This window comes from Pteronotus mesoamericanus, unplaced genomic scaffold (assembly GCF_021234165.1).
Source record: "Pteronotus mesoamericanus isolate MK-2021 breed Mesoamerican mustached bat unplaced genomic scaffold, CSHL_Meso_final scaffold_83, whole genome shotgun sequence".
NCBI lineage: Eukaryota > Metazoa > Chordata > Mammalia > Chiroptera > Mormoopidae > Pteronotus > Pteronotus mesoamericanus.
Window position 1 is genome coordinate 1,958,640 of NW_026555328.1, and position 26,064 is coordinate 1,984,703.

Consider the following 26,064-nt stretch of genomic DNA (forward strand, 5'->3'; position numbering starts at 1 on the left):
TATTCTTTCCTTTATGTCCCTTGCTGTAGGAGACATATCAGTGAAAAAATTGCTGCGTGGGATATCTGAGAGTTTCCTGCCAATGTTCTCCTCGAGGACTTTGATGGTGTTGTGACTTATATTTAAGTCTTTGATCCATCTTGAGTTTATTTTTGTGTATGGTGTCAGCTGATGATCCAATTTCAATTTTTTGCATGTAGCCGTCCAGCTCTCCCAACACCATTTGTTGAAGAGGCTCTTATTGCTCCATTTTATGCCTCTGTCCCCTTTGTCGAATATTAGATGTCCATAGAGACCTGGGCTTATTTCTGGGCTTTCTATTCTGTTCCACTGGTCTATGGGTCTGTTCTTGTGCCAGTACCAGATTGTTTTGAGTATGGTGGCTTTGTAGTAGAGTTTGATGTCCGGTATTGTGATCCCTCCTACTTTGTGTTTCTTTCTCAGAATTGCTGTGGCTATTCGAGGTCGTTTATGGTTCCACATAAATTTTTGAAATGTCTGTTCTATTTCTGTGAAATATGTCATTGGTATCTTAATAGGGATTGCGTTGAATCTATAAATTGCTTTGGGTAGTATGGACATTTTGAGGATATTAATTCTTCCAATCCATGAGCACGGTATATGCTTCCATTTATTTGTGTCTTCCTTAATTTCTTTTTTCAATGTTGTATAGTTTTCTGCATACAGGTCTTTTGTGTCTTTGGTTAAATTTCTCCCTAGGTACTTTATCTTTTTTCGTGCTATATCGAATGGTATATTTTTCCTGATTTCTTCTTCTTCTATTGCATTGCTGGTGTACAAAAACGCCTTTGATTTCTGAATGTTGACTTTGTATCCTGCTGTTTTGCCAAATTCACTTATTAGGTTGAGGAGTTTTTTGGTAGAGTCTACAGGGTTCTCTATGTACATTATCATGTCATCTGCAAACAAGGATAGCTTTACTTCCTCCTTTCCTATTTGGATGCCTTTTATCTCTTTCTCTTGTCTGACTGCTGTGGCTAGGACTTCCAATACGATGTTGAAAAGAAGCGGTGAGCGCGGACATCCTTGGCGTGTTCCCGACCTTAGTGGGAACGCTTTCACTTTTTGCCCATTGAGTATGATATTGGCTGTCGGTTTTTCATATATGGCCTTTATTACGTTGAGGAATGCCCCATTGATTCCCATTTTGCTGAGTGTTTTGATCATAAATGGGTGCTGTACCTTGTCAAATGCTTTTTCTGCAACTATCGAGATGATCATGTGGTTTTTGTCTTTTCTTTGATTTATGTGGTGTATCACGTTTACTGATTTGCGTATATTGAACCATCCCTGCATCCCTGGGATGAATCCCACTTGATCGTGATGGATAATCTTTTGAATGTATTGCTGGATGCGGTTTGCCAATATTTTGTTGAGGATTTTAGCATCTATGTTCATCAGCGAAATTGGCCTGTAGTTTTCTTTCTTTGTAGGGTCTTTATCTGGTTTTGGGAGCAGGGTGATGCTGGCCTCATAGAAGGAGTCTGGGAGTCTTCCCTCCTCTTGGATTTTTTGGAATAGTCTGAGAAGGACAGGGGTTAGCTCTTCCTTAAATGTTTTGTAAAATTCTCCTGGGAAACCGTCCGGCCCTGGGCTTTTGTGTGCCAGGAGTTTCTTGATGACTGCTTCAATTTCCCCAGCTTTATCGGTCTGTTCAAGCTTTCTGTTTCTTCCTCCTTCAGTGTTGGAAGATTATACTTTTCTAAAAATTTGTCCATTTCATCAAGATTTTCAAATTTCTTGGCATATAATTGTTCATAATAGTTTCTGATGATCCTTTGTATTTCTGTGGTATCAGTTGTTATTTCTCCTCTTTCATTTCTGATATTATTAATTTGGGTCCTCTCCCTTTTTTTCTTGATGAGTCTGCTTAAAGGCTTGTCAACTTTATGAATCTTTTCAAAGAACCAGCTTCTGGATTGGTTGAGCCTCTGAATTGTCCTTTTTGTCTCTATGTCATTCAGTTCTGCTCTAATCTTGACTATTTCCTTCCTTCTACTTGCTCTGGGATTTATTTGTTGTTGTTTCTCCAGTTCTTGAAGTTGTAGTGTTAGGTCTTTTATTTGAAATGTTTCTATCTTTTTTAGGCAAGCCTGTATTGCTATGAACTCCCTTTCAGGACCGCCTTTGCTGTGTCCCATAGGTTTTGGACTGTTGTCTGTTCATTTTCATTTGTTTCCAGAAATTTTTTGATTTCTTCTCTTATCTCATTATTGACCCATTCATTGTTTAATAGTGTACTGTTCAGTCTCCATGAGTTTGCAAGTTTTTGAAGTTTCTCTTTGAGGTTGATTTGGAGTTTCAAGGCCTTGTGGTCTGAGAAAAAGTTTGGTATTATTTCAATTTTCCTGAGTTTGCTGAGGCTTGCTTTGTGTCCTATCATGTGGTCTATCTTTGAAAAACTGCCATGAGCATTTGAAAAGAATGTGTATTTTTCTTCTTTGGGATGTAAGGTTCTATATATGTCAGTTAAGTCTCTTTGATTCAGTGTGTCATTCAGCGCCACGATATGTTTATTAATGTTTTGTTTGGAAGATCTGTCCATTTTTGACAGTGGGGTGTTGAAATCCCCTACTATCAGTGTGTTGCTGTCTATATCTTTTTTGAAGTCATCCAACACTTTCCTTATAAACTTGGGGGTTCCTATATTGGGAGCATATAAGTTTACAATGTTGATGTCTTCTTGATAGATTCTTCCTTTAAGTATGATAAAGTGCCCATCTGGGTCTCTCTTTATGGCCTTTGCTTTGAAATCTACTTTGTCTGATATAAGTATGGCAACACCAGCCTTTTTCTCATGTCCATTTGCTTGGAATACTATTTTCCATCCCTTTACTTTCAATCTGTGTAGGTCTTTTGCTCTGAGGTGGGTCTCTTGTAGGCAGCATATGTGTGGGTCATGTTTTCTTATCCATTCAGGTACCCTGTGTCTTTTGATTGGGGCATTTAGTCCATTCACATTGAGAGTTATTACTGATAGAAACTTACTCATCTTTTCTCTTTGTACTTGTGTTCCTCTCTGTCTCATTCTTTTCCTTCATCTGCTTAAACCAGTCCCCTTAGCAGATCTTGGAGTGCTGGTTTGGTAGAGATGTATTCTTTTAGCTTTCTTTTGTCTGGGAAACTCCGTATTTCTCCTTCTATTTTAATGGAGAGCCTAGCTGGGTAGAGCAGCCTTGGCTGTAGGCCCTTGCTTTTCATGGCTTGGAATATTTGGTGCCATTCCCTTCTGGCTTGTAGTGTTTCTGTTGAGAAGTCAGCTCCTAGGCGTATCGGGGCCCCCTTGTATGTTACTTTCTCCTTCTCCCTTGCTGCCTTGAGGATTCTCTCTTTGTCTTTGACATTTGCCATTTTAATGATGATGTGTCTTGGAGTGGACCTCCTTGGGTCCCTCTTGAGTGGGGTCCTCTGTGCCTCCTGGATCCATGAGAGGCTTTCTCTCCTCAAATTAGGGAAATTTTCCATCATTACTTTTTCGAGGAGGTTCTCTATTCCTTGCTCCTCTTCTTCTCCTTCTGGCATCCCTATTATATGGATATTATTGCGTTTCAGGTTGTCCTGCATTTCCCTAAATGCTTCTTCATTCTTTTTGAGCCGTTTTTCCATTTCTTGTTCTTTCTGGGAGCTTTTTTCTACCTTGTCCTCCATCTCACTGATTCGATCCTCGGCTTCATCGTGCCTGCTTTAGATTCCTTCTACTGTGTTCTTCAGTTCAGAAATGGTATTCTTCATATCCTCTTGTGTCTTCTTGATAGTTTCTATGTCCTTTTCCAGGCTGATATAGTTTGCTGTAAGATCCTGATAGTTTCTCTGCAGTTTCTCATAGTTCTCTTTGAGCTGGCTGAGCTCATTGAGCTTCCTTAGAACCATTGTTTTGAATTCCATATCTGATAGTTCCCTTGCCTCTATTTCATTGAGCTCTCTCTGTGGGGAGTCCCCTTTTCCACTCATTTGAGGGGAACTTCTCTTACTTCCCATTTTTGTGAGAGTCTGTTAAGTATTTTTGTCCTTTACTTTTCATTCTGGGCTTGCCTCTGATGATGTCAGTTGTTGACTCTATAGGGCCTTGGTATGTTTGTTTGAGCCTTTCAGGAGTCTAATGCCGGTGTCTGACTCCTGCTTGGGACAGCTCTGTGACCCCTTCGGTCATGGCTGAGCTATTTTTGGGGATCTTTCTGCGCTCTCACGCGGGCTCCTTGAGCGCGTTCCCAGCGCAGCAGGGTCCCCCACCTGCCTGGGCTCGCATGTGTTTGCCCCAGACCAGGGGGCTTATTCGCGACCTCCCGTGCTCATCTGGCCTCCCTGGCACGCGAGCTTCGCGGCACTGGTCAGTTTAGGGTCTTCTATTGTGTGTTTTCCCCGCTTTTGGCTCTTTGGGTGCGTTGCTTGCCCTCGCCAAATGGGGACTACGGAAATGGGAGGAAATCAGCTCTAGGACTCTCTGGTTAATCCTGTTTCTGGTCTCTCCTCCAGGGACTCTGGGCAGCTCTACTTATTTTGTGGGCCGCTCCGCAATCACGGCGGGTAGGTCAATTTATGCCTGCCCTTGCCCCTCTGTGCAATCCCTCGCAGGCCGTATGGGCGCCAGTGTGTGTGAGGCCTTGCCGGCAGGTGCAAGAGTTCGCCAGCCCGCGTGGGCCACACACACACTCGCCAACCCTCGCCGGTCACTTGGCGCAAGTGTGCGCGCCTGCTCTGGGTGTTTTGTGGGTGTCTATGTTTGCTTTTCGGCTTTTGGCTCTTTGGGGGTGTGGCCTCTTCCTGCGCAATGGAGACTTCGGCAAGGAGAAGGAGTCGGGACTCCCTGGTTCCTCCTCCCGTTCTTTCCCCAACGCCTCCGTTTCTAGTCTCCCCTCAGGGGCCTCTGGGCAGTTCTGTGACCCCTTCGGCCGAGGATCCAACCCCTGTGCGGACTGCGTTTCAATCGCAGGCAGTCTGGTTCCTGCGCGCCCCGCTTCTGCCTCTTTGGGGTCGCGCCTTTCCAGCCCACAATGGAGACTACCGAATGGGGAGGGAGTCGGGACTCCCCGGTTCCTCCTCCCGTTCTTTCCCCAACGCCTCCGTCTCCAGTCTCTCCTCAAGGTTCTCCCAGCCAGTCTGCACTCAGCCCCGTAGCTCACAGGCGTACAAGCTGTGTGCGGAGTGCACAAAAGGCAGGTTAATTGATTCCCTTATGCCTGAGCGAGATGGTAGCTGCAGAGTGGGAAGTGCGTTATCACCCGGGCTCCACCGGCCGCAGAGTCAGTTCTCTTCACAAAGTTTTCCTCACCAGTCTTTTCCCAGGCACCAGCCCACCCTGCTGCCGCCTGTACCCAGCGTTCAAGGAGGGTGGCTGCCGCTGCAACTTTTGCATTTGCCCTTTAAATGTCTTTTTGCATCCCCAGCCACCTGTCTCTGGCAGAGAGCACCCCTAAGCTTTTTGGGGTTGCGTTTTGTCTGTATTTTCTCGGCTTTAGCTGCTGTAGTTTAGGGGTTCCTGTTTATGATTCAGACCCCGTTCTTCTCGTGGGGACGCTAACTGGCCGTTTCAATGTCCCTCTGGTGCCAGTGCCCGTGGGCACCCAGCCCACCCTCTCGAGCCTCCACCGCAATTCTCACCCGTTGGGATGTGTGAGAGTAGAATCCGCTGTCCGCGGCACCAAGGCTCCTCTCCCACTATCGCTCCACTGCTTTCCAGGTGATTACTCCATTATTTAGTTGCAATTCCAGTTTGGCTTTGGGAGGAGGTCAGCGTGACTCCCTTTCACTCCTCCGCCATCTTTCCCCCTCCTCAAGAAATAACAAGTATTGATAAATATGTGGACAAAGGGGAACCCCCATGCACTGCTGGTGCAATTGCAAACTGGTGTAGGCTCCATGGAAAACAATACGCAGTTTTCCTGAAAAATTCTAAATAGAACTACGGTATGACACAGCAATTCCACTTCTGGGAATCTCTCTGAAGAAGAGAAAACCACTAATTTGAAAAGCTATATGATCCCTTATGTTCATTGAAGCCTTATTTACAATATCCAATGTATGGAAGCAACCTAAGTGTTCATTAATAGATGAAAGACAGAGAAGAAGAGGTGCATATATACAAGGAAAAATTCCTTGGCCATAAAAAGAATGTAACCTTGTTATTTGCAACAGTGTGGATGGACCTAGAGAGTATTATGATAAGTGAAATAAGTCAGACAGAGAAAGACAAGTACAGTATGATTTCACCTATATGTGGAGCTTAAAAAACAAAACAAGTGCACAAAATATGCCACAGAAACTGAAACAGAATCATAGATATTAGAGAACAAACTGATGGTTGCCACAGAGAAGTATGGGAGAATGTGTGAAAAAGTAAAGGGGAAAAAGAGTTACAACTTTCAGTTATAAAATAAATAAGTCATGGGGATTTAGTCAATTTTATCATAATAACTTTATACAGAGTTAGATGCTTAGTGGATTTACAGCTGTGATCACTTCATAGGTAAGTAAATGTCGACTATGTTGTACATCTAAAACTCATGTAATATAGTATGTAAAGTATAATTTTTAAAAAAAGTTTGGAACAGAGAACCAAAACCTAACTTATTTTATATAGATGTTACAGATCGCAGAGCTGTGTGGAGAGATTAAGTCAGGGACATTTGCATTTTATTAGAAATTGTTGCTTCTTTGCATTGTTGGTTAGGTTCCGCTTATAGGTGAGATCATATGGTATTTGTCTGTCGCCCCCTGGCTTATTTCGCTTAGCATGATGCTCTCCAGTTCCATCCATGCTGTCGCAAAGTTTAGTACTTCTTTTTTTCTTTCTGCTGCGTAGTATTCCATTGTGTATATGTACCATAATTTTTTGATCCAGTCATCTACTGATGGGCATTTAGGTTGCTTCCAACACGTGGCTATTGTAAATTGTGCTGCTATGAACATTGGGGTGCATAGGTTCTTTTGTATGGGCGTTTTGGTGTTCTCAGGGTATAGTCCCAACCAACAATGCAAAGAAGCAAGGAAAATATGACCAGCAACACTGAAAGGAAAAGAAATCAACAGAGACAAGAGGGAAGGTGGGGGGCAGGGAAAGGGAAGGGGAGGGGAAAGTCAAGGAACATATAGCAAGGACTCATGGACAAAACCAAAGGGGAAGAGCTGAGGGAGGGAAGGTGGGAGGGGGCAAGGGAAAGAGGTGGGGGGAAGGCAGAGACAAATGTATTTAAAAAGTAAATAAATTAATTAAAAAATAAATAAATAAATAAATAAATTTAAAAAATTAAATTAAAAAAATAAAAAAAGAAATTGTTATGCTATATTAATTATACTATTTGTATATAAGGGTTTGTAATAATTTTTAAAATAAAAAATAAGATACCTCCTCATTTTACTTTGGCTCTTTTTTGAATTTGTGAAAGAAAGAAAGAAAAACCTGCCCCGGAAACATAACACTTTCATAGAAGAGCCACACAGGTAAGGTCATCCTGCTACCAAAATGGAACAACAGAGAAAAAAGACCATTTTACAGTCATGTCTGAGCTCAAACTAAAACATGAAGGCAGTCTTATCTGCAGAAATGCTCCTCTTACCAAGTAACAAGTGTCTGCCACCTCTTCAACCCATTTCCACATCAAATTAAAAGGCTTCTACATGATTAAAGAAGACATCAGCAAAATGAAAAGGGAACCAACTGTATGGGAAAACATATTTGCAAATGACAACTCCAAAAAAGGTTCTATCTCCAAAATACAAAAGAACACATACAACTGTACTCCAGGAAGACAACAAATTCAATTAAAAAATGGGCAAAGGACCTGAATGGACACTTCTCCATGGAGGACCTACAGAGGGCCCGTAGCACATGGAAGGATGCTCAGCATCACTAGCCATCAGAGAGATGCAAACGAAGACCGCAGTGAGAGACAACCTCACAGCAGTCAGCATGGCCATCATTTATAAATCAACAGACAACAGTGCTGGCAAGGTTGTGGAGAAAAGGGAACCCTAGTGCACTGTTGGTGGGAATGCAAACTGGTGCAGCAACCATGGAATACGGTATGGAACTAAAAACTAAAAACTAAACTAAAAATGGAGCTTCCTTTTGACCCAGAGATTCTACTTCTAGGATTGTACTTTAAGAATCCTGAAACATCAAATCAAAAGAACCCATGCACCCCAGTGTTCTTGGCAGCATTATTTACAGTAGCCAAGTGCTGGAAACAGCCTAAGTGCCCATCAGAAAATGAGTACACCAAAAAGCTGTGGTACATGTGCACAATAGAATAGTACCCAGCAGAAAGAAAGAAGGAACCCCTACCTTTTGAGACAGATGGATGGAGCTGGAGGGCATTATGCTCAGTGAAATAAGCCGGAGGGGGGAAGACAAACACCATACTCTCTCACCTGTAAGAGGAATCTAATGAAGAAAACGGACAAGCAAGCAATACATCACCAGGGGCATGGAAACAAGGAACAGACTGACAGGGACCAGAGGGGAGAGGGATGGTGATAAGAGAGGAAAGAGGGAAAGGGTCTCGTTAGAGAACAAGTATGAACGACCCACTGACAGGGACAGCGGGGTGGAGGTCGACTGTAGAGTGGGCGTGGGCTGTGTGCAGGGGTGAAGAAGGGAAAAATTGGGACAAGTGGAATAAAATGAACAATGAGTACATAAATACATAAATAAAGGGTATGATTTAAAAGGACCCTACAAATAAATATAAACACACAAAAAAAGTTAGCTCCTTTCTGAAACTACATTTTAATGTACTAAGAACACCCCCCCATCTATAGTATGGTATTATTTGGGAATGAAATGTACAGAACTGCCTTTGAGGGTAAATGTTCTGATTAGGATTGGGAGCTCACAATCTTACAGGGAAACTCCAGCAAACAGCTACCGCTGGCCACACACGCAGGTTTCTGCTCTGCTACGCAGAGCTACAGGGTGGCATTCCAGGGGTGCAGGACGGCATGTCCACTCCAGGCCCTGACTCGGAATGAATCACAGCCCTTAAAATGGAAGATCACTCGTCGGCGGTGACAGGAGAACCACTCAGCCATGACAGCCTGCCACGGAAATAACCTCACAAAACGATCCCCATTTTATTTGGGGGAAAAGACTTAAAAATGCATTCATATTGGTTTTGGGGACAGTGACATTTCGTGACACATGAGCACTCTAAGTTTGTTAGCAACGACTACTGAAATATGTAGTACTCGTGTCTGAGATTTGCTTTACAATACGGTAGCAGAGGAAAGAGGTACAGGGAGCTCAAGCAAACAGCGCAGAATCTTGTTGGCGAAGAGAGGATATTTGCTTTTCTCCTTACTAGAGCGTATTTGAACTTTTCCTAAAGTTAAATGTCCTGAGGCAAAAAAGGGTCAACTTTTTCCTTCGTCTCCAAACAGGTTCAATTAGTACATTTTTCTTTTTGTGTAACTTATGATGCAAGTAAAAGCCATTGAACAAACAAACAAACAACGTAGTATAACCAGAAGGATTGAATGCGGTCGTGTTTCAGTGTCTCCGCGCAGGAAGGCTCCATTCACCCACCTGCTTCCAGAAAGCCCCCAGACCTCTCCTCATGCCTTTATCAGTTCAGATCAGAAACCTGCAAGAGATCTCTCATACCGCCTATCGAGCTGCCCGTTACAGAGCAGTGCCAGATGTTCGATTCTTAAGTTGAAGTTAGTTTTTTACTTAGCTATATGGCCACACTGAACATGCACACCATGCACGTTGTGATCTGTGTCACTGAAGTGGAGAGGGTGTGACAAAGCAATGGTTATCTTTTGGGGGCGATAAGAGGGGCATGAGTCCTTACCTGGGGAGCTGTCTCCACACCGATCTTTGCAGGTGTCCCCAGGAACAGATAACAATGGCGGAGTTTTCAATGGTGAACTTCCTTTCTAATGCATGTGGTTCAATTGGGCGTTACACAGTGCATTGAAGTATGTCCCTTCCAGGAACTGCTGAGCTGAGGCTTGTAAGGTGGACCTTGCACAAAGCAAAAACTTCCAGTGTCAGCTCTTGTAAAGTCCATCCCTTCCTCTCAGGTTTCCATGGTAAAGGGGCTGACTGCGCAAGGTTCAGAGGCTGACAGTGGGCCACCTGAGCCCACCCCCAACCTGTTAGCCAGGCCGCTCTTTGCCCGCACAGGCTCTGCAACACGTGTGAAACCAACCGCTGGATACTGGAAGGAGAGTCAGTGTACAGACAGTACCTTCTTCCTTCCCTTCCCCTCCTCCTGTTCCCGCAGTAAGAGCAAGCGGGAGGGAAGAGATGGGGGAGAGCTGGTGTGCAGAGCCTGACCTATGTTCTCACACACATGCACGACGGCAAGTCACCTGTGTGGCATGACTGAAGCTGCTGGATCCTTCTTTTCCAGCATAAGCTGTGCCCTCTCCCCTGCCCATTCTCAGGCTGCAGCTAAGCGCCCCAGCAAGGACTCAGTGTGGGCACTTCTTTTTTCAATACATATCTTATTCTATTTATTTTTAAGTATATTGTATTGATTATGATGTTACAGTTGTCTCATTTTTTTCCCCTCCCCTCCCACTTTAGTTCATGTCCATGAGTCGTGCATGTGAGTTCTTTGGCTTCTCCATTTCCTATGCTGTTCTTAACTTCTGCCTGTCTATTCTGTACCCAACAGGTACGCCTCTTACTCCCTGTACTTTTCCCCGCATTCTCCCCTTACCATCTCCCCACTGATAACCCTCCATGTGATCTCCATTTCTGTGATTCTGTTCCTGTTTTCGTTGTTGGCTCCGTTTGTTTTTGTTTTTTAGTTTCAGTTGTATTGTTGTGTTGGTTGTCATTTTACTTTTCATAGTTTGGATCTTCTTTTTCTTAGATTGGACCCATGGTATTACATATAAAAAGGGCTTGGAGATGAAGAACTCCTTTAACTTGACCTTATCTGGGAAGCACTTTATCTGCCCTTGCATTCTAAATGATAGCTGTGCTGGCTAGAGTAAGCTAGGTTGTAGGTCCTTGCCTTTGATGACTTTGAATACTTCTTTCCAGCCCCTTGTTGCCTCTAAGGTTTCTTCTGAGAAATCAGCTGACAGCCTCAGGGGAACTCTTTTGTAGGTAATTCTCTCCTCTTCTCTTGCTGCTTTTAAGATTCTCTCCTGATCTTTAATCTTGGGCAATTTAATTATGACGTGTCTTGGTGTGTTCCTCTTTGGAATCAACTTCTTTTGGACTCACTGCGCTTCCTGAACTTATGTACCTTTTTCCGCCAGGATAGGGAAATTTTTTGTCATTATTTCTTCAATCACGTTCTCTATGTCTTTTTCACGTTCTCTTCCTTCTGGTACCCTGATGATGCGGATACTGTTACATTTCATGTTGTACTGAGGTTGTCTTAAACTATGCTTGTTTCTTTAAATTATCTTTTCTTTTTGTTGTTCTGATTGTTTTGTTCACCTTGTCTCCCAGATTGCTGATTGGAGCCACTTCTTCATCCAGACTAACTGTTTATTCCCTCCAGGGTGTTCTTTACTTGATGTGTTATTCTTAATTTTCATGTGATTGAGCATCCCCAAAATCATTACTTTGAACTCTGATTCTGGTAACTTGCTTGCCTCCTTTCAATCCAGCGCTCCCGCTGCAGGGACGATCCCCTAAGAATCCTGGAACACCCACCCAAAAGGACCTATGCATCCCAATGTTCATAGCGGCGTTGTTTACAGTGGCCAAGTGCTGCAGACCGCCTAAGTGTCCATCAGTAAGTGAGTGGGTTAAAGAAAAACTGAGGTACATTTACACAATGAAAGAATACTACACCGCAGAAAGAAATAGCAACTCTTACCCTTTGCAACAGCATCAGTGGAACTGGAGAACATTATGCCAAGTGAAATAAGCCAGGTGGAGAAAGACATGACCTCACTTCCAAGTGGAACCTAATCAACAAAACAAGTGAGCAAACTAGCACCAGAGACTTGGAAATAAAGAACAAACGCACCGGGACCAGAGGGGACGGGGGGGATAACAGAGGAAGAAGAGGGGAGGGGGAAGAAAGGGGCTCATGGGCACAGACAGTGGTGGGGGAATAGACTGTGGGGTGGGACAGGGCAATGGGGAAAAGGCAGGACACCTGTAACTGGAGCGATGGGGACAAGGCAGTGAGCAATGGGGACAAGGCTGGCTGTGAGGCTCAAACCCGGCCACGGCATGCAAGCTGCTGTACAAGTGTAGCCTTGTGGCATTCTCTTCTGCCAGAGCCTGGTTAAACGTCTTAACCTTCATCTGGCCTTCGTGGGTAATTCAGGGGGTTTATTCCCCACCTTAGTTTTATTTCCAGTTCGGTCTGTGAGTAGGTGCCAGAAAGATCCACCCACTCTGCTGCCATCTTAAAACTCCTCTCAAGACATTTTCAGATAAGATAAACCACGGGTAAAATTTATCACTGGCATCTCTGCTGTTTTGTGTTCCCAGTATTCAGAAAATTTCAGTGTTGTAATGACGATCACAAATGTTATATAGAAGAGCTTAGGCCAGCAGAGTTTCAGGTCACCTTGTTTTTTCCTGGATGCATCATCTTGGAGAATCCTGTGTTTTTCTCTACCATTGTACATCCCCAGTGTCTATCTCCTCTGATACGCATACCTGTGTTCCACCAGTTCATGGAAGATGTGAGAATTCTGTTGTTGTTTCGCTTGTGGACATGTTAATAAATTAACGCATTATCCTATTCTCAAATTCCCTTGTGAGGAAGACAAAAGTTTATCAGTTTAAACCTATATATGACATCAATGCAAAATCCTTTCTGCTTACTTCCTGAAGTTTTAGAATGGTGGGCTGTGTTACAAGAGAAGATTGAGTGTAAAGTCACCCTCCTGAACATTTCTGAGGCTTTAATTTTCTGGAACTGCACAAAACATTAACGCATACCGTGCAGTGTTAGTTGGAAGGTTATATTCAACATATTATATCCGTTATTACATTGTAGAAAATATCTTGAGATTGGTATAAGAATAATCGCTGCTATTAACAATATATCCTCCTCACACACAACAGACAGCTCCATTGATAAGAGCCCTCTCTACCCAGAGTAGTCTTGTCTAATTCATGTTCATGCTACAACTTGGAACAAGTCAATAACATGCCAGTGTTTTAACATGTCCACTTAGCAAAAGTTATATGCAAAACTTGGTTTAATTTAGTACACAGAATACAAATGTGTGCAACAAAATTTCACAGATTATATACAACTTACCTTATTTTACAATTCCCTGAGTTACCTTAAATTTAAACTACTTTGTCTCCATAGACTAATAACTATTGCAGAGTTTTCGTGTCGCATGCCTATTGTTTCTGAATCTCAAGATGTTCAATTGTCTTTGTATTGTAGTATAACATGGTACTTCATTCTCTAGCCCTGCATCCCACAGACATAGCCTAAAATAGGATAAATAAGCTGCTAGAAAGAAAAACAAATGGCACTACTAGAATAATGGGTTCTGGGTATTCTTTGTCAATTATGAATATTTTCCTTAACCGCCATATGTAGTAAAAGATACTGGTAAACCAGCGAAACAAGCCACACAGAGAAATACAAATGCTCCGTGGCATCACTCACATGTGGAATCTAAAAACAGAAAAGTCAAACTCATTAACACACGAGGAGAATGGTGGCTGCCAGGGTGAGATGTGGAGGACATAAAAGTTTTGTTGAAGTGTACTAACGTTCAGTCCTAAGATGAATAAGTTCCGAGGATTTGAGGTAGAACATGGTGGCTGCCGTTGATAATACTGTATCGCGGGGTTGAAATTTGCTAAGAAACACAGAGAACATACGATCCAGTAGTCACAGTAACCATGATGTAGGTCATAAGCATTTTTACAAAAGAATAAAGTATGTTAGGTGATGGATATGTTAACTGAATTGTGGGGCCCTTTTCCCCGTGAACGTGCACATCAAATTATCACATTGCACACTTTATGTTTTACAACTTTGTCAATAGTATCTCAGTATAACTGAGATGAGGAAAAGGGATGGCAATGAAAAGAGACGGAGTAAGTTACACCACCCATAATACACCATCGTGAGAAACTGGCAAAATAGGCCCACTGGCGGCCTGTCCTGTGTGACATGCGTCCAAGAGAAGCAGTCCGGTGGCGTGCGGCCTGATAAAGAGTATCCCTGAGATCCAGGAGTGTAGGCGAGACAGAGGCTGGAGTTCACTCAAGCGATGTCTACACACGCCAGGGGTGCTGGACCCAAAGCCAAACCCACGAGTGACTTTCAAGCAGGGACAGCGTCAGTCCTGTTGACCATTCACGCTGCTTCCTCGGAGCCCAAATCAAATGCACTCCTTTAATGATGGTCATCATTTATTTTTTAACAACATACAGTGTTTATTATAGTTTTCCGTTACCGTTTAGTCTCCAGGTACTGCCCCCAACCCAGCAATCACCACACTGTTGTCCGTGTCCACGGGATTGATTTTTTTACCTCCCTCCACCCTTACGTTCCTCTTGCTACAGGACTGACTCCCCAACACTATCTTCTGTTCAGGGCTGCTTCAAAGAGACGCACGTTTCCACTGGTTCCAGCTCCAAGGCATGAGAATAAAAGGCAGATTATCACTGGCTTTTTGTGTGATTTTGTTGGCTCTGTTTGTATGCTATGATATGGGGAAGACGAGTTTCTCCAGAGCCCGAGTGCAGGCAAACACGATATGGGATATGGGGCCCTGGCCTGGGACACAGGCACGGTGGCTCCCATCCGCGTCTCTTCTGTCTGATCCCTCAGGGCCCAGCACACGGGGTTTCCCTCAGGCCCCAGCAGGCAGAAGGTGGGGAAGTTCTGGATAGAGATTTAATTCACTATTCAATTTGTGATTAAGGAAAATTTGCTGAACTAGGTATTTGTATGTTGCATTACGATTTTGAATCAACCACACATGCACCGGTTTCGAAAGCAGATTCTATGTTCTGAAATCATCGGGAGAAAGAGTACTATTATCAAAGGAGAGCTAACTTCTTCCATCGCAAGAGTAAACCTTACTCTATTTTAAAGAGTCTCGGAAAAAATGATTTATGAACACGACAATACTGAAATCGACAAGGTAACCTTGTATTAGAGTTTTCACATATATATGATAATGCTATACAAGATGAAGGTACCCAGTGTGTTTGAAATAGGAAACACAATGCACTATTATTTAAAAATTCCAACACACCTGAAATGCAAAATTTCTTCAAAATGACCTTCTCAAAGTTAGTGCATCAGAGATGGGATTATTGGGAAATGAAGGAAGGAGTTAAAGAACAACCCAACAAGGGTAGATTAGCTGAAACGCGTTAAACGTGTTAAATGCAGTGATATTTAGCATCAATGCCACTGGCAATCACTGCATGGAAGGTCAATTAAGAAACAAAAAATTTTTCCCATTCTTAGATTTCGACATTGAAGTTAAATAGCTTAATTATGCTTTCTGTTTAGTTCACTACTTTCTAAAAAGTACTGTACACTTAAATTATATTTGTGTACCTCCGGTTCAGTAGGCCTCAGAGGTAGACGCGGTTTGCCACTTCACACAACCACAACAAAATTGCAGCTAAAAGATAGAAAGCCATCACTCAGAACTGACGGGAGTCAAGCTGAATGGAAGTCTGACAACAGTGGAATAAAAGAAACCACATCCATCCGGACCGATCTGGCAAACTGGCGCCGTATCCAAGATTCCATCAACCTGGCTAACACTGTTTGACACATCTTGAGGATCCCCAGAGACATGGCCTCACCCATCTTATGGGCCCACCCCAGCTTATTTCCCACAGGAATGGCTGGCCTTGACTCATGCTTCACAACTTCCTCAATCCTTTCCAACAAGCAGCAGCTGGTCTCAGCGAGTCCCAGGCCCTGAACTCCCAGCCTCCATTCACAGTGTGGCTTCTCCTGGAAATCTCCAACCCCAACACAAGCAGCAGCGTCCATCTCAGATAGCTTTATAATTCAGACAGGGCGGCCCTGGGAAAAATATAGGTAGGGGCTGATCTTGGCCGGCCCCATCCAGGAAACCGCAGGGCTAGCCCACCCAGTGGACAGCTACAGACCAAATTGGAGCGCCATCACCCAGTCTCCACACAGCTGATCCTCCACAGAGGGTGGACGTTGGTGGTAAGTAGTCACAGCAAATCCTTGCAGCTGACTGGCTTGGGTAAATCCCTCCCATTAATCTTCCAACAGCAACCAAATCTCAACTACAAGGGGAGGGTGTCCTCATCCCACATGAAGGACAAACCTCAAGTACCCAGCTTGGATGATATGGGAGGCTGTGCTACTGGACTCTGCAGAATACCTACCACATTAGATCATACTACCAAGGCACAGGGTCAAAGCAGCTCTATCTAATACATAGAAAGAAACATGAGGAAACTGCCAAAATGACGAGACAATGAAACATGGCCCAAATGAAAGAACAGATCAGAACTCCAGAAAAAGAGCTAAACAAATTTGAGATAAAGAATCTATCAGATGCAGAGCTCAAATCACTGGTTATAAGGATGCTCAAGGAACTTAGTGAGGACCCTAACAGCATCAAAAAAGCCCACTCGGAAATGAAGGATACACTAATTTAAATAAAGAACAATTTACAGGGAAATGACAATAGAGTGGATGAAGCCAGGAATCAAATCAATGATTTGAAACGTGAGGAAGTTAAAAAACAACCAAGTAGAATAAGAAAAAAAGAGAATCCAATGACAAGCATAGTGTAAGCAGATTGTGGAACAAATTTAAGCAATCCAACATTCGCTTTATAGGGGTGCCAAAAAGGGAAGAGAAAGACCAAGAAATTAGAAATATATATGAAAAAATAATGAAAGAAAACTTCCCTAATTTGGTGAAGGAGATAGATATGCAAGTCCAGGAAGCACAGAGAGCCCCAAACAAGATGGACACAAACAGACACATCCCCAAGACACATCATAATTAAAATGCCAAAGGTTAAAGATAAAAAGATGGGAGGATGGGTGTGGGAGAAAAGATGAAAGTTTAGGGGGTTAAGAACTACAAATAGGAAGTTACAGAATAGCCATGGGAATGTAAAGTACAATATAAGAAAGTGAGTAACCAAAGAATTTATACACATGACCCATGGACAGGAACAATCGTGTGGGGATTGCCTGAGGGTTTGAGGGGTGCTGGGTGGGGGGGACAAAAAGGGGAAAAATCGGGACAGCTATAATAGCACAATCAATAAAATATTATTTAAAAATATAAGTAAATGGACTTTGTGACTAGCCTGGAAATCTAAGTATCAGTCTATTCATTTATTCATTCATTCAGTAAATATTGATTGAGAATATTTAAATTGAATTTATTTGGGTTACACTGGTCCATAATGTTTTACAGGGTTCAAGGGCACAATTCTTCAGTGCATCATCTGCACATTGTGTTGCGCACTCACCATCCAAAGTCTAATCTCCTGTCTCCTTTTATCCCCCGTAACCCTCTACCACCTGCCCTACACGGTCCCTCCCCTCCGATAACCACCATATACCAAACTGCTGACTGAGCACTCAACTGCGGTTGGCTATATAAGGTGCCCCCTTACTCAGCTGTACTACGTTTCCTGGGATTCCCTTCCCTGCACGTTTCCAGTTAGGGCGGTCCTATGGGGTTCCTACAGGAGACTTGAAGGGCAGAGTGGAAGCAGCAGACTTTTCATAGCTAAATTCATGACATGAGACCATGGCTGGGCTGGCAAGGGCTTCACTGTCTCCTGGGTTTGCCTTCAGCTTCTGTCATCTGGGCCTGAATGCTTAGCCTCTTAAAGAAGGAACCTGGCTTCTATAGGATCCCCATCCTCCAAGGTCAAAGTCAGCAAGAATTAAAAAGATTTCTGTCCCAGTACGTCCCAGCTTTTGCTGTGGGTTCAGATTGCTCTTGACCTCTCCCACTTTAAAAGCATTTTCTTTCTCAATTACCTCTCCTGTGTAGTTCAATGTTCAGCTTCAGGCAGGAATAACAGCCCTACAGAAACTAGCTTAACTAGCCCACAGAAGTGCAGAGTGCTGTAACAAATCTACCATTGCTTCTCTCTCTGGACCCTGTCTGATACACTTAACTCCGATCAATAGTCTGAGTAACAGTGAGCTTAGAATAGACTAGACTACATAGATTTCCTGTTACCAAAAAACTCATTCTCTAATAAAAGATGTTAAACATGTGCATGATGAAAAGAAGCCCCATAGAAAGAACTAACTTACTTCATATGTACACTGTGCATTTTGTGACATTTTTGAGGCAGCCATGTTTACAGGGGACATTTTGATGTAGTCTAAAATACAAATCATTTTTCTTATTAATGTGATTTAAAACGGTTTTTCCCCAAAATATAAAAATAAATACAAATAAAACTGATTGCCTTACCGTAACCTTAGTCTTCACCACTTCTTGAGCCTTATCCCTTCCTTAAACCTAAGAGTCTGGTGCATACAGTGTATATTACTACATAATATATGGAGCATTTATATTTTGACTCACTGTACAAAATGGGATTCTCAAAATTATCGGATCGTAACACGCTGACTAAGAACGGTGGACCAGGGATCATCAAGTGTTTTGCTTAAACTCGATGAGATTTCAGGAGAGGTAGGCGCTACTTCCACGTGAAGCTCACACTAGGTAGGGTTCCTGCAGGAGGCTGCGCTAGAGCTGGCCATCGAGGCGAGGATGGCATTAGCCGCCACACTCCTGGGAAGCACTGGCTGACTCTGTCTGCTTGGAACTATGAGCAAGTCTTCTTGTGAGACTAGATTGTGTTAAATTGGGATGTACAAACCCCTGTTAACATGAGGAGAAAGTCATTGTTGTCTAAGTTCATTTACCTACCTACTTTCCTGACCGTTCTGTTAAATTTCACCCTTGTTCTACTTTTGGTGTTCGTGAACTTTTGTGAAGTACTATTAGCTTACGAGAAAGTATTGGACACAATCTGTTTCTCTTTATAAAGAGACCTTACATAAATAAGGATCTATCACTATTTTGCTACTTGAAACATATTCGCATGAAATTTATGATATATATGTATGGTGCTATATGGGAGACGTTTAAAATGAATGTGAAAAAGAATAATGACAGTTCAGCTGAGATTTTTTTCCTTTTATTTTTATTGTTGTTCAAATATAGTAGTCTCCATTTTCCTGCCACCACTTTCCCCTACTTCCCCCCCTCAGCCCTACCCTTTTGGATTTGTCCATGGGTCCTTCGTACATATTCTTTGATGACCCTGCCCTTTCTTTTCCCCATTATTCCCCTCCCTGCCATGGTTACTTTCAGTTTGTTCTTTATTTCAATGTCCCTGGTTGTATTTTGCTTGCTTGTTTGTTTTGTTGATTTGGTTTCGCTGATAGGTGAGATCATGTGGCATCTGTCTTTTACCACCTGGCTTATTTCTCTTAGCATAATGCTCTTCAGTTCAGTTTATGCTATCTTGAAAGGTAGGAACTCCTTTTTTGTTTCTGTTGCATAGTATTCCATTGTGTAAATGTACCAGAGTGTTTTGATCCACTCCTTTACAGATGGGCACCTGGGTTACTTCCAGCACTTGGCTATTGTACATAATGCTGCTCTGAACATTGGGGTGCATAGGTTCTTTTGTGTTGGTGTTTCAGGATTCTTAGGGTATAATCCCAGCAGTGAAATTGCTGGGTCAAAAGGCAGTTACATTTGTAGTTTTTTGAGGAAATTCCACACTGTTTTCCATCCACAGTGGCTGTACCAGTCTGCATTCCCACCAACAAAGTACTAGGGTTCTCTTTTCTCCACAAACTCGCCAGCACTTTTTGTTTGTTGATTTGTTTACAATGGCCATTTTTATCAGTGTGGGTTTTTCTCTCATTGTGGTTTTCATTTGCATCTCTCTGATGGCTAGTGATGCTGAGCATCCTTTCATGTGCCTATGGGCCTTCTGTGTGTCTTCCTTGGAGAAGTGTCTGTTCAGGTCCTTTGATCATCTTTTAATTGGATGGTCTTTCTGAAGTGGAGTCATGTGAGTTCTTTATATATTTTGGAGATCAAACCTTCATCTGAGGTATCATTGGAAAATCTATTTTCCCATACTGTTGATTCCCTTTTCATTTTGATTATGTTTACTTTAGCTGTGCAGAGTTTTTATTTTGATGAGGTCCCATTTGTTTATTCAGGCCCCAACAGCGCCACCTGGATCACCCGGTTTCCACCCCCTGACCCCGGCCGGCCTTCAGCCACAAGGCCAGCAGACAGGCCTTGTGGTGAGTGAGAGGTCACAGGCGGGGTCCACAGGTGGAGCTGAGGTACTGCTGGGAGTCTGGTTTCAGGCTGGGGTCGGAAGCCAGTGGTCAAGGCTGGGTCAGTCTCCTTGCACATGCGCTTGTTGGTGTGGAAGTCATTGTCCGGGTGTGTGTAATACTTCTCTATGATAATTTGGGTCACCTTCTGCAAAGTCTTGGTGCAAACGCAGCCCATCTTGGGAGGTCCTTGGTGAAAGAGCCATTAGCCCAGCAAGAAGCTCCGAAAGAAGATGGCGGGTTATGTCCCGCATGATGAAACAGATTCAGAGCGACCCCGTGAGAGACATCTCCATCAAGCTTCAGGAAGAGGAGAGGGAGCGGGAATTGCGTTCCTGAGGTCTCAGTCCTGGGTCGGGAGATCGCTGCAGTTGATCCTGACATTAGGGAGACGTTGAAGCTCTTGGACTTCGGCAGTCTGTCCAAACTGCAGGCCTCTCAGCCTATGGTTGGGATAAATTCCAAAACACCACATGGAGCTGTTTGAATCCTTCTGCTGTGCTGTGATATTATCAATAAACCATCGACAACCACATTTTTAAAAGAAAGAAAGAAACGTGAGCCTGGGTCGGGCTGGGCCTGGGCAGCCTCCGCCATTATGGTCACCGGCTCGCAGGCTGGGGCGCGGTGTCTCAAGTGCACCAAACCCCCAAGAGACCGCACTTGGGCAGCAGCTGCGGCGCTGGAGGGCGGGCGAGCGGGTGGATCAGGCCCCTGAGCATCCCCCTTCCTCGCGGCCCTCCGACTTAGATCCCCGCGGCCAGCCTCCTCCAAGAAGCCCAGTGGGCCTGGGGCCAGCCCGCAAAGGGCTGTATTGGGACTCAGGTGACTAGGTGCCTCCAGTCCCACCTTCCTACCCTTACCCTGGAAAATAAAGATTGATAAATAAAAATAAGTAAATATTTTTTTGAAATGTCAAGCTATTTATTTCTGTTCCAGTTTGAGACGAGTTCACTGCAACCAGCCAAGAAAACTGCTAAGCCCTTCTCTTTTAGCAAATCAAGCTTTCCTCTCCAGCATAGGCAGGAGAATTCCCAGTGGGATTTACAGCCAGAACTAGCATTCATGTTTAAATACTCTTTTTAGAGGTCACAGGTCTCAGTTTAGATTTTGAAGGTGCCAGTCTTCCATCATCCTGGCCAAGTGCACCAAGCAGTGAGCACGAGGTCCAGGCCACGCGGAGGCTCCTTCCTGGAACCTGGGCGGGAACTCGTCTGCAGAATATGGAGGTGCCTGGGGGTCATTGTCATAGCGGCAGCAGCAGACTGTGGCCAACTCGTCTGCGTATGTTCCTCCTAAATTTCCTTACTTTCTGCCCAAAATTGATAGTCCCTGGAATTATATTACCCCCTTTTTGGGAATAATACAGCCCATTATCATAGAGTTATTTGTTGCAAGTAACTTCAGGAAAATTAAGACTTCCCTTCCTCTCTTTTTCTTCCTTCTCCCCTGCCATTTTTAAAAAACTGTTGCTTTTCTCATTTTCCTTTTACATTTTTATTTTATTAAAACCATTTTTAAACGTTTTCCAGTTGACACTCAATATTATATAAGTTTCAGGAGTACAGAAAAGTAACTAGATGTTTCCATAACTTAGAAAATAGTCCTCTGTTAAGCCTAGTCCCCACCTAGCAGCATACATCGTCATTACAATGTTATTGACTATATTCTCTGTGCTGTACTTTACATTGCCGTGACTATTTTGTAACTACCAATTTGTACTTCTTAATCTTCACCTTTTTTACTCAACAACACCAACTACATCCTGTCTGGCAGGCTGTAATCTGTTCTTTGTATCTATGAGTCTTACTCTGTTTTGTTTGTTCATTTATTTTAGTTTTTAAATTCCACGTATAAATTAAATTATATGGTATTGTCTATTCCTGCCTGACATTTCATTTAACCTGATTCCCTCTAGGTCCATCCATGTTCTCATAAACGGTGAGATTTCTTCCTTTTTTATGGCTGAGTAATATTTCATACTTCACATGTACCACCTCTTTTTTATCCAATTATCTACCAATGGACAGTTAAGTTGCTTTCTATGTCTTGGCTATGGTATATGTAACGTCCTTTTTTTCCCTCTTCTTATAGCCTTTGTTTTAAAGTCTATTTTGTCTGATATGTGTTGCCATCCTAGTTTTTAAAAAAGTTCTGTTTGTATATCTTTTTGTATCCCTTTCCATTGAGTCTTTGTGCATCTTTCAATCTGAAATGGGTCTCTTGCAGGCAGCATATGTATGGGTCTTGTTTTCTTGCCCATTCAGCCATCCTATGTCTCGATTGGAGCATTTACTCCATTTACATTTAAAGTTAATTATTGATAGGTATATAGTTATTGCCATTTTCTTACTGATAATTTTGATTTTTCTCCCTCTTCCCTCTTCTTTTTCCTTCTTCAAAAAGTCCCTTTAAAATGTCTTATAGGGGCAGGAGCTAGACCCGGAAGGATGGGAAAAATTAGATGATGAAGAGGAGGAAGGAACAAAGATTGACTCTGAAGGCAATGTTCCCTCGGCTACTTCTTACCAAAAGTCATGCCATGGACCATGTCACTGGAGGACCATCGTGGCACTAATGAAGATAGCCACTGCCACCAACGGAACACTGAACATGCTGATGAATGTGCCAGCCCTGAGCCAGGGCTTTGCATAGATGCTCCTATTTGACCTCACCACAACCCCAAGAACAGCCGTTATCATCATTATCCCCATTTTACAGATCAGAAAGTTAAAGTTCATGGATGTGAAATAAGGCCTCAAGTTCTAAGCTCAAATGTAAATCCAAGCTGGCCTGGCCCCAGAGTCCAAGCTTTACCACACTGCACTGTACTGCCGCAAGCCTCCTGGGAGATCAGCTACCTCTCCTGTTTGACTGCAGAGGAACAGAGACCTGCAGAACAGACATGGCCTGCGCTGAGTCTGAGAAAGAACCTCGAGTAAAACTCTTAAACTTCTGGGTCCTGGCCCCTGTGCCCCCATCCTGTGTTCTCTGATAGCTTCACCAACACTTTGTGAGAAACAAACACACAACTACATAAAAATGCAGAGAAAATTAAGAAGATGGCTGAGGGCAGAGATGGGGTGAGAACCACAGTAGCGTGACTGGGAATGCTATTTCTAATTCATCCAAGTGCAAGAGTTTACAAGGTCTATTAGAGCATCATGTCCACCAGGGGGCGCTATGAATGTGGTTTGTGAGTAATTGGGCTACTTCAATGCAAAGTCATTTAGCATGCCCTTAACTTGGGGGAAGCGGAGTGTCCCAGGGAGTGGTAATTGTAAAAAACATAGATGAACTTATAAAAATTTTTAATAATTACATAGCCTCTAAGAAAATAATTTGAAAATGTCTCACTGGTTTGGTGGTGATGAGCTCCTTTAGCTTTTTCTTATCTGGGTCCTACTTTTTTCTCATCCTCTCTTGAGCTTTCCTGATTTGTTCTTCCTTCCTTCATTTCCTTTTCTCCTTCATGCTCGGATTAATAGCTAGGCTGACTCTGGGATCTCCGCATAGCAGGGCTGAAGCTCTGTGTTCTCCTTGCCTGCAGCTCAAGATTTTGCTGAGTGGCTGGTGGGTTCAATGAGTTCTGGGTACCCTCTGGATTGGGTACCACAGTAACCCAGAGAGGTTGTTATGAGTAGGAGTATGCCCTTCACATATCAGTCTGGGAACAGTGAGTATGGTTTTTATAGTATGATCACATCGCCAGAATATGATGAAATACATAGTACTTACCTCCCAAGCTCCTGGAAATTGCCGAAGAATCTGACCTGTGTTCCACGGCTTCTGTGGACCTCTTCAGCTCTGGACAATCCAGTGCCTGAGCCCAAGGCTACTGTTTTGAGTGTGTCTTTAGTATGCTTATGAAGGAAAGGTCATCAAAAGGTCTCTTGGAAAAGGGGTTTCAGATGTTATCTTGGATCTTCCCTGTGCAAACCAGTTTCACTGTTGTGGTCCTTGGGTTTCTTATCTGGGTCCTGGCAGCAGGCCTAGCTGTTCTTGGAGTTTTTGTCTTCTCTTGAAGAATTCACCCTGCTTGTGTCCTGGGATATGTTGAGGATAATACAGGAAAGTTAATTTAAGCTTAAGGGTCAACAGACTGGTGGCACCACCTGGTGACAGAGCCACGTCCTTGAGCATGGGACCCAGGGGGAGGTCCTCCGACTCACGCCCTGCTGCCAGAAGTTTGCGCAATGTGCTCCATGGGTCCAATTAAGAATGTCAGCTCATCTGTGTGGGGAGAAAGCAGATCAAAGTACACTCTTTAAGACCTCTAGACAATATATTTCATCTTCTGGAATAATCTGCTGCCTATTGTCTTTACCTGAGGATCTCTGCAGATACTGAAAGAGAATGGCTTTGCAGGTGAGAACAAAGGAGAATCATTTCACTGGGACCCCTTGTCATTTGGTTCCCCACTGGAGTAAAATGACTCAGTGCTACTGTTAGATGTGGATAAAAATTTCTCAGCTCATTTGTACTGAGAACTTTGTCAAGGAAAAGAAAGCTCTTCCATTTGAGAAATCTGCCTCAGGAATCTACTGTGTATAGGGCAGTACCTTAGTTCTGTGAGAAATTCTTGACTGGTAAAGTCAGGCTCTTGTTCTGAATTGGCAAATAAATGTAAAAAGGTTTGGGAGCTCATCATTGGAGGCAGGCAAGACAAAATGTAACAGCCTCTGCAACAGAATATACTGGTCCAGGAGACATTTATATATAGCACAGTGAGTAGATATACTATGCAAATGTTACCTTACTAAATCTTTAGTAACATCTAAGGCAGTCAGTTGTTTGTCTTTGGATAAATAATGACTAGGAAAAGGAAGTTTCCTGCTTAAAGTTTCCAAAGGACAAGGTAGATTCTAGTACAATACAGATGAGATTGTTAACCTGAAACCATTCAAAAGAAATTAATTTTAAAAATTTCAACTGAACTATCACTTTTGTACCTTTTTCAAAAAGACTCTGTCATAGAGCACCATACATATCATAACTTCATGTGAATGGGCTTTAGAGGAGTAAAAAAATGATAGATAATTATTTCGGTAAATTATCTTTCCAAAGAGAAACAGATTGTGTCCAGTACTTCTCCATAAGTAAATACTACGTCACAAAAGGTTATAGACACCGAAAACAGAAGAAAGGTGAACTTTAAAAAAAACAGTTGGGAAAGTAGGTAGGCAAATGAACTTAGACAACAATGATTTTCTCCTGATATTAATAGGATTTTTCACATCCAATTTTAACAATATCCAGCCTCACAAGAAGACTTGCTCATAGTTCCAAGCAGACAGAGTCAGCCAGTGCTTCCCAGGAGTGTGGCGGCTAATGCCATCCTCGCCTCGATGGCCAGCTCTAGCGCAGCCTCCTGCAGGAACCCTCCCTTGCGTGAGCTTCCCTTGGAAGTAGCGCCTCCCCCTCCTGAAATCTCACTGAGTTTAAGCAAAATGCTTGTTGATCCCTGGACCACCATTTTTAGTCAGCATGTTTAGATCTGATAGTTTTGAGAATTCCAATTTGATACAGTGAGTAAAAACATACAAATGCTCTTTATATTATGTAGTAATATACATGACATTAATGCCTCTGGAAATTTCATTGTAATTTGCAAAAGAAAGCTACTGGAAAGAACGAGTCTCATATGAATTTTTAATTTTAAAACTGATAAAGTTCCATGAAAATATCATCTACTATGGAGTTGCCCTTTTTATGGCCTTCAGATATAGCAATTTAATAATTTATTTAGTGAATAATGTTTGCAAAATTCTGTGATATTCATTAGG

The 26,064-nt window shown here is 43.0% G+C and overlaps 1 protein-coding gene across 1 annotated transcript in view; it reads right to left on the bottom strand.

The window, feature by feature from the left end:
- LOC129062726 (glycine N-phenylacetyltransferase-like) overlaps positions 1 to 24,404 on the bottom strand; it is a 50,725-nt gene extending 26,321 nt beyond the window's left edge. The window contains exon 1 of the mRNA XM_054563751.1: positions 24,017 to 24,404. The gene's annotated coding sequence lies outside the window, so the exon portion shown is untranslated. The remainder of the gene's footprint in view (positions 1 to 24,016) is intronic.
- Positions 24,405 to 26,064: the final 1,660 nt, after the last annotated feature.